The sequence below is a fragment of the Nannospalax galili genome, unplaced genomic scaffold, assembly GCF_000622305.1.
Source record: "Nannospalax galili isolate Female #2095 unplaced genomic scaffold, S.galili_v1.0 scaffold379, whole genome shotgun sequence".
Lineage (NCBI taxonomy): Eukaryota > Metazoa > Chordata > Mammalia > Rodentia > Spalacidae > Nannospalax > Nannospalax galili.
In genome coordinates, this window is record NW_008343963.1 from 27,883 (window position 1) to 36,327 (window position 8,445).

At 39.9% G+C, this 8,445-nt stretch overlaps 1 pseudogene; it reads right to left on the minus strand.

Moving 5' to 3' along the window:
- Positions 1-1,756: 1,756 nt before the first annotated feature.
- LOC103739752 lies at positions 1,757-5,329 on the minus strand (annotated as a pseudogene).
- Between the last annotated feature and the right edge of the window lie 3,116 nt (positions 5,330-8,445).

The following is an 8,445-nucleotide window of genomic DNA, read 5'->3' on the forward strand; positions in this document are numbered from 1 at the left end:
TTCCAGTTTTTCTCCATTTAGAATGATGTTGGCTGTGGGTTTGTTGTATATAGCTTTAATTATGTTGAGTTATGTTCCCTCCAGTCTAATTCTCTCTAGGACTTTGAGCATAAAAGCATGCTGAATTTTGTCAAAAGCCTTTTCTGCAACTATTGAGATGACAATGTGGTTTTTGCCTTTGAGTCCATTTATATGATTAATGACATTTATTGACTTGCATATATTGAACCGGCCCTACATCTCTGGGATAAAACCTACTTGATCATGGTGAATGATCTTTCTGATGTGCGTCTGTATGTGGTTTACAAGTATTTTGTTGAGAATTTTTGCGTTCATGTTCATTAAGGATATGGGTCTATAGTTTTCTTTTTTGGTTGTGTCTTTACCCGCTTTGGGTAGTACAGCGATGCTGGCTTCATAGAAGGAATTTGGGAGTTCTCCCTCTGTTTCTATCATTTTGAATAATTTACATAGTATTGGTTGGAGGCCTTCTTTAAATGTCTGGTAGAATTCTGCTGTAAATCCATCTGGGCCTGGGCTTTTTTTAGTTGGGAGGCTTTGTATTACTGTTTCAATTTCCTCATATGTTATGGGTCTGTTGAAACTGTTGATCTTTTCTTAGTTTAACTTTGGTGGTTCCCATGATTTTTAGATGTACATCCATTTCTTTTAGATTTTCAAATTTAGTACTGTATAAGGTTTTAAAATATTCCCTTATAATGGTCTGGATCCTTTTTGTGTCTGTTGTGATGTTTCCCCTTTCATCTCTGATTTTATTTGGATTTGCTCTTCTTTCTTTGGGTTAACTGGGCTAAGGGTCTATCTATCTTGTTTAGCTTTTCAAAGATCCAGTTCATAGATTCACTGATTCTATGTATTGTTTTCTTTGTTTCTATTTCATTAATTTCTGTTCTGATTTTTGTTATTTCTTCTCTTCTGTTGGGTTAACGTTTCATGTATTCTTGCCTTTCCAGGGTCTTGAGTTGCAGTGTTAGGTTATTTATTTGTGCTCTTTCTAATTTTTTAATGTAGGCACTTAGAGCTATAAACTCCCCTCTTAGGACTGCTTTTAAAGTGTCTCAGAGGTTGTGTTGTGTTGTATTGTCCTTTTCATTGAATTGCGAAATTCTATTTCTTTCTTAATTTCTCCTTTGACCCACTCATTTTTAGGAGTGTGTTGTTCAATTGCCATGAGTTTGTGTAGTGACTAGGGCTTCATCCAGTGTTGATTTTGAGTTTTATTGCATCACGGTCCAATAGAATACATGGAATTATTTCCATTTTTTTTTTTTTGTATTTGTTGAGGCTTGTTTTGTGGTCCAGTATGTGGTCAGTTTTCGAAAAAGTTCCATGGGGTGCTGAGTAGAAAGTGTATTCTTCGGTGCTTGGAATATTTGAAAGATATCTGTTAGGTCCATTTGATGTATGGTATCATTTAATTCAGATGTCTCTCTGTTTATTCTTTGTCCAGTTCACCTGTTTAATGGAGACAGTGGGGTAATGAAGTCCCCTACTATTACTGAGTTGGGGTTAATCTGTGTCTTAAAGTCCTGTAGTGTTGTTTTTATGAATTTGGGTGCACCAGAATTTGGTGCATACATGTTAAGGTTTATAATATCTTCTTGGTTAACTGTTTCTTTGATCAGAATGAAGTGACCCTAGTTATATCTTCTGATTAGTCTTAGTTCGAAGTCTATTTTGTCAGATATTAGAATTGCAACCCCTGCTTGTTTTTAGTGGCATTTGCTTATAATATTCTTTTCCATCCTTTTAGGTGGTGCCCTTCTTTCATTTCTGCTGTATAGCTCAAGGATTCAGGATGAAGCTCAGCTCTGGTGGGATGTTCTGTTTGAGAGTGCTTGATCAGGCACATGCATGTGGGTTCAGATTTTGTGGTACCCACAGTCTGTGCCCTCTATATCCTCATCACTAATGCTTCTCCTCTGGAGGCACAGGTGAGAAAGGCTCTCAGATCTGCCTTCATTTTTCAGAAAATCATCAGGATCATCCTCTCTTTTCTGCCTTGAAAGTTTACGTAAAGTCTGTTTTGGGGGCTTTTTGATAATGACTTCTTTTATCCCCTTTTTTTAGTTTGTGCTTGCAGGGGGATTCTTCAGGTTACTTGAAGTGCACCTGGCTGCATGTACCCATGTTAATGAAGGCCATCCTTTCTTCCAGATTACTGCTTAGTGTGACCTCAGAAAAATCAGGCTTGTGAAAACTGGAATGGTTCACAGAAGAGTTGCCACTCAGCTGTCACACTGTTTTCACCTTCTTTTGATCATTACTTATTTCTGCTCCCTATTTCTGTGGCATTTTACTCTGATACCTTTTTTTTCTTAATAGCAGCTGGTCTGACAGCAGAAGAGTGTGGTGTTCATCAACAGGCCAGGGTTTTTTTTAAATAATATTTCATGCAGGATTGTGTTAAAAAGGTGTGCATGTTGAGGCTTAACAATGAAGAACAAACTAAGACAGAAATTGGTACCAGAGAATGGGATATTGCTGTGACAGACCTGACCTTGGTGTTTTGGGGAGGACTGTGGAAGTGTTTGGAACTTTGGGCTGGAAAAGCTATTGCGTGCTCAGAGTTTGTTGCTGTGGAGCTTGGAAAAGTTATGCTGAAAGAATTGTAGATGATGGAGACCTGGCTTGTGAAGTTTCAAAGGGAAGCAGAGACTATCAGGGCTGTTCCTGTGATATTTTGAATTGAGAATCTGTGGGTTCTGGTTGGCTGGGGCTGAAGAATTGGTGTTTAAGAAGAGACCAGAACCTGAAATAAAACCTTTGCTTTACTGGAACAATTGATGCTGGTTACCTGGGGCTGAAAAATCAGCTGTAAGTAACAAGATACCAGCATCACTGTGGTGAAGTCTTCAGGGAGGTATTTCCTCAGGGTCAGCACACAGAGGGGACCCGCACCTCTATTTCAAGCTGGAAACAGGACTTGGTAACATGTAAGAGTCTCCTGCATGGTTCTGGTGTTGAAAGCATGAAGGGGTCACAGAGAGCAGCTGAGGCTTGGCACTCTGAGAGGCCAGGAAAGGCCATAGGTGAAAGTGCAGCTTCAGTTGCAGCAAAGACCCCAGGATTGAAGGGGTCATGGAGAGAATCTGAGGCTTTGTACTCCAAGAGGCAAGAAGAGGCCATTGGTGAAGGTGTAGCCTCAGTTGCAGTGGAGACCCCAGCTTTTTGGAGATGCCGGGACCATGGGACAACCACCAAGGACAGCAGTAGGTGTGGAATGGAGCTGGCCTGGGTCTGTGAGATGAGCTGAGTGTGCTGTGGCTGCCAGAGTCAGAGCAGTGGAGCTACCAGAACCATTTGGAGCCCAAGAGATGATGAGTGAATCCCAGATGTCCAGCCTTGAGCTACTTTGCTGGACTTTGGTTTTGCTTAGGTGTGCCCCATTCTTCCCTTTGAAATAAGACAGTGCTTGTTTTGGATTTTACAGAAGCCTAACCACAGTTAAGAGACTTTTAAAAGAGACTATGGACTTTAAAGTGTTTGGATATTTTAAGGACTGTCGGGTTTTTAAGGTTGTACTGTCTTAGGTTGTGATATTGACATCCTATCTTGGAGACAAAAATTGGAAAGTTTATGGTTTCATAGTGATGTTTGTGTGTCAAGTTGACAAGGTGTCAACTGTGCTGGATAACTTTAGTGTCACCTCGACACACCTGGGTTGTGGGAACCTCAATTGGGGAATTTCCTCTATTGGACTGGCCTGTGGCTATGTCTGAAGGGCATCTTCTTGATGAGTGATGTGGGAGGCCCCAGCCCACTGTGGGTGGTGCCACCCCTGGGCAGGTGGGCCTGTGTTGAATAAGAAAGCAGGCTGAGCAGGGGCCAAGGGAGCAAGCCAGTAAGCAGCATTCCTCCATGGCCTGTGCTCCAGCTAACCACCAAAAACGTGCAACTAATATTTCTAGACTCTGGTGGAGTTTCTGATCAGGATAATTTTGTTCTTGTGTTTCTATGATGGCAAAATGAAGTGTTCCAAATGACTCAAAGATGCAAGTTCCTGGCTGGTGAAAAAAAAAAAAAAAAAAAGATAGAATCTTCTTTTGCAGTTTGCCCAAACCAGTTTTCAAAAGAATTTGAAGTGGCATAGTCCCAGTGGGAGAGACTGTGTTTATGGTTCCATGGTGACTGATGGATGAGCTTACTTAATAAACCATTAAAACCATTACTTCAACTGGGGACGCAGTTGTATATACATGCTGTGGACTCTGGAGGATCTATGTGAAACACATCACCAAGTCTTGACATGAAACCACACTGCTGCTCATTCTGCACAAAAGTTGTTCAGCAAAATCGATATCCTCTGGTATTGTGATAAGCACAAACTTGACAATTGTGGCAGTGTAGTGGTTCATTGTCTCTTTTTTGTGTATTTTTTTTTTTTGTAGAAAATCGTCAAATTCATCCAGTGTATTTATGTCATTCAGAAATTCCTGCACAAGTTCAACAGCAGATTTTGCTTCCAGAGGCCCAAGTCATTTGGTCATACAATTAATTCCTCAAACCATCAACCAACACAGGAGAAATTTCAGCTGTTTGTGAAGATGATTCAAGCAACCTCTAGGCTCTCCTGACTGCACTCTCATGTTCAGAGCAGCAAGTGAAGATGAGAGGGGTTTGATGGGAGGAGTTTGAAGAATCTCATCCGTAGGACTCCAGGAAAGGTCCAAAGTGACTGTAGTTTGTGACGGAATGACCATTGTCATCCAAGTCAATGGACTTAAAATGTACATACTGGGCAAAGCCTCTGGCTGTTACAGTAGAAAGTGATGTTTTTTTCTTGTGTGAGTTGTTTAGATTTTTTTTCCAGACAATTTTTTTTATCAGCTTTACAACTGACCAGATAGAAAACAATTCCTCTAATGATCGCATTTGTTGTGATAAACTGATCTCCTAGCCAGCAAGAGACTTCAGGGTCTGAACTGTCACATCTCACCCAAAGGGGAGGAAGGGCAGTAGCTGCCATTTACTCTTCAGTTAAGTGCACTGGTCTCCCAATGCAAGTAGCCCAACACACCAGTACAGAAATCCGAAATAGCAGTTTCTTCAGACTGTGGTTCCTCAATGTGACTTCCTTTTTTCTAAAGGCTTTTTACAGGATGACTACTAAGTCATTTTAATCTAGAATAGTTTTCAGAAGATTTGGCTGACCTTTGTTGATCAACTGTATTTGCCTTCTAGATGACCGAGTCTTTACAAATTCCTTTCTATTCTTTTTGTTGTTGTTGTTTTTGAACTCTGAATTCCTGAAGGAGGTAAAATTCCTCACCCCCAGGTTCATTGGTGCCCACATCCCACCTTAGCTTCTGTCATGAAATGATTGTCCCAACTCTAGATTTTATTTTATTTTTACAAATGGTTTGCCTGCATGTATGTATATGCACCACGTACATGCAATGCCTGCAGAGGCCAGAAGAGGGCCTCAGATTCCCTGTAACTGAAGTTAAGAGATGGTTGTGAGCCACTATGTGAGTGCTGGGAACCAAACTCAGGTCCTCTACAAGAGCAGCAAGTGCTCTTAACTGCTGAGCCATATTTCTAGCCCCTGTTGTTAGCATCTTATAGTTTCAGCATAGATGTCCTGCACATGCTGTTAGCTTTATCTAATCATATAATTTATGTATTTGATTTTTTGTTTTGTTTTTGAGACAGGGTCTCTCTATAGCCCCAGCTAGCCTGGAACTTGCTTTGTAGACCAGGCTGGCCTTAAACTCACAGAGATCCACCTGCCTCTGCCTCCTGAGTGCTGGGATTAAAGGCATGCGCCACAATGCCTGGCATTTATTTGATTTTTAAAACCTTCTTCTAAGCATACACTGCATGTTGAGCATGCTCCCTTCTCTGCTCCCATCTCCACTGACCTCCCTTTCCCTGCCCCAACTCTTGTTTGTCCCCATTGTACCCTTACACAGTTTCACTTCTTTTTTTAAAAACATTTTTACATCTATTCTTGAATTTGACAAGGTCATATGCATGGATGAGGCATTTTGATCATATTAACCCCCATTTCCCTCTCTTATGCCCATCTCATCCTTTTGGAATCCCTTCTTTTTCCCAAAAATCCCCTCCTATTTTTACATTTTTTGAAAATATTTCCCACTGGAGTTACTTAGGGTTGCTTGCATAAGCACAGGTGTGGGGTTATTTATTGGAGCATGGGCAACTTACCAGTGTTTGTTGTTGTTGGGCATCTGGGTTGGTTGCCTGACCTAGCTATTATGGATAGTCCTGCAATAAACATTGATATGCTATGTGGTGTGTTGGAATCTTTTGAGCAAATACTGAGTTGTGGTAAAGCTGGATCACATGGTAGATGTATTTCTAGTTCCCTGACAAACCTCCATACTGACGTTTATAGAAGTTAAAGTAGTTTTCATGTGCAATAGCAGTGTTTAAGATTCCCTTGTCTACATCCTAGCCAGTATTTGTTTTCTTAATGACTGACATTCTAACCAGAATAAGATGGAATTCTCATGTAGTTTTGATTGACATTTATCTGGTGGCTCTAAGAGAGACTAACCATTTTTTTTCATTTGTTTATTGGACATTTGTGTTTTATTTTTGTGAACCGTCCGTTTCATTAGACTACTGATTGAGTTTTGTTTTCTTATTTTTTTATTTTTAAATTTCCCATTTTTCTTTGTTATGTTCTAGATATTACTCCTCTGTCAAATATATAGCAGACAATGATTTTCTCCTAATTAGTTGGCTTTTCTTCACTCAATTAACTGTCCTTTTTTTGCTGTAGAGGAGTATTTTGATTTTATGAGATCCTCTGTTGATTGTTGGCCTTTTGTCCTGAGACATTGGGACCTTATTCAGAAGGTCCTTACTGATCTCTGTATCATGTAGCATCCTCCCTACTTTTTCCTCTAACAGAGTCATTGTTTCAGGTCTTACATTATCTTTTGTGAAGAGGGTGAGGTAGGGAACTAGCCTCATTCTTCTACATGTGAATACATTTTTCCCAGCACATTTCTTAAAGAGGCTGTCTTTTTGTGAATGTGTATTTTTTGCATTTGTGTCAAAAGTCAGGTGGCTATTGCTGTGTGGGTTTAAATATGAATCTCTGTTCTGTTCCACTGGTATGCAAATGTCTCTGGTTTTGTGCCAGTACTGTGCTGTTTGTGATAGCATCACTCTGCAATATGACATAAAATCAGGAAGGATAGTATCTTCTGCATGATTCTTTTTGCTCAAAATTGCTTTGGCTATCCATGGTCTTTTGTGCTTCCAAATGAATTTTAAGATTGTTTTTTCCTAGTTCTGTGAAGAATGGCATTAGATTTGAATGACAACTGCATTGAATCTGTGGTAGGCTGCATTGAATTTGTTTGATAAAATAGACATTTTTTCACAATGTTGATTCCTCCAATCCATGAACATGGAATGTGTTTCCATCTCCTAGTGTCTTCTTCAACTCTTTAACTTCTTTCTTGAGTGTTTCTAGAGGCATTTCACTTCCTTGGCTAGATATTTTTAAAAAAGATATCGTGAATGGGATTGTTTACTTGATTTCTTCAGCATGGTTGCTATTGGCATATAAAAAGGTTACTGATTTTTGTGTTAATTTTGTATCTTATTACTTTGCCGAAAGTGCTTAACAGTTCTTAGAATTTTCTTTTTGTTGTTATTGTGTGTACTTTTTCATGTGTGTACATGTGTGAAGGTACATGTTCATGTGTATACTGTGATAAAGGCCAAAGATTGACTCAGATGTCTTCCTCAATCACTATCTACCTTTTTTGACAGGGTCTCTTACTTCATAGTCCTGGAAGGCTTGGAACTCACTATGTAGACCAGGCTGGCCTTGAACTCACAGAGATCCCCTTGCTTCTGCCTTCTGAATGATGGAATTAAAAGAGTACACCACCATGCCCACTGTCCACCTTATTTTTTGAGATAGGATCTCTCATTGAACCTAGAGCTCACCAATTTGGTTAGATTGGCTGACCAGCAAGCCCCTCAGATCTGTCTTCACCGTTCCAGCTCTGGGCTTACAGTATATCCTGCCACACCCAGCTTTTCATATGGGTGCTGGAAATCTGAACTCAGATCCTCATAGCTTGTACAGCAAGCACCTACTGACTCAAGCCATCACTCTAGTTTCCAGATCTAAGAATCTTAGAGCACAGAATCAAATCATCTGCAAATAAGGATAGTTTGATTTCTTCCTTTCCTATTTGTATTCCTTTAAGCAGCTATAAATTTTAAATTCCAGTGTTTCCATGTTCATTATGAGTATATAAAGTATAAGTGATTTTATGGGGCTGGAAAGATGGCTCAGAGGCTAAGAACATTTCCTGCTCTTCCAGAGAACTTGAATTTTGGTTCCCAGCACCCATGTTGGGTGGCTCGCAAGTATCTGTAACTCTAGCTCCTGGTGTATACTCACACAAACATATACACATAAAAATAAAT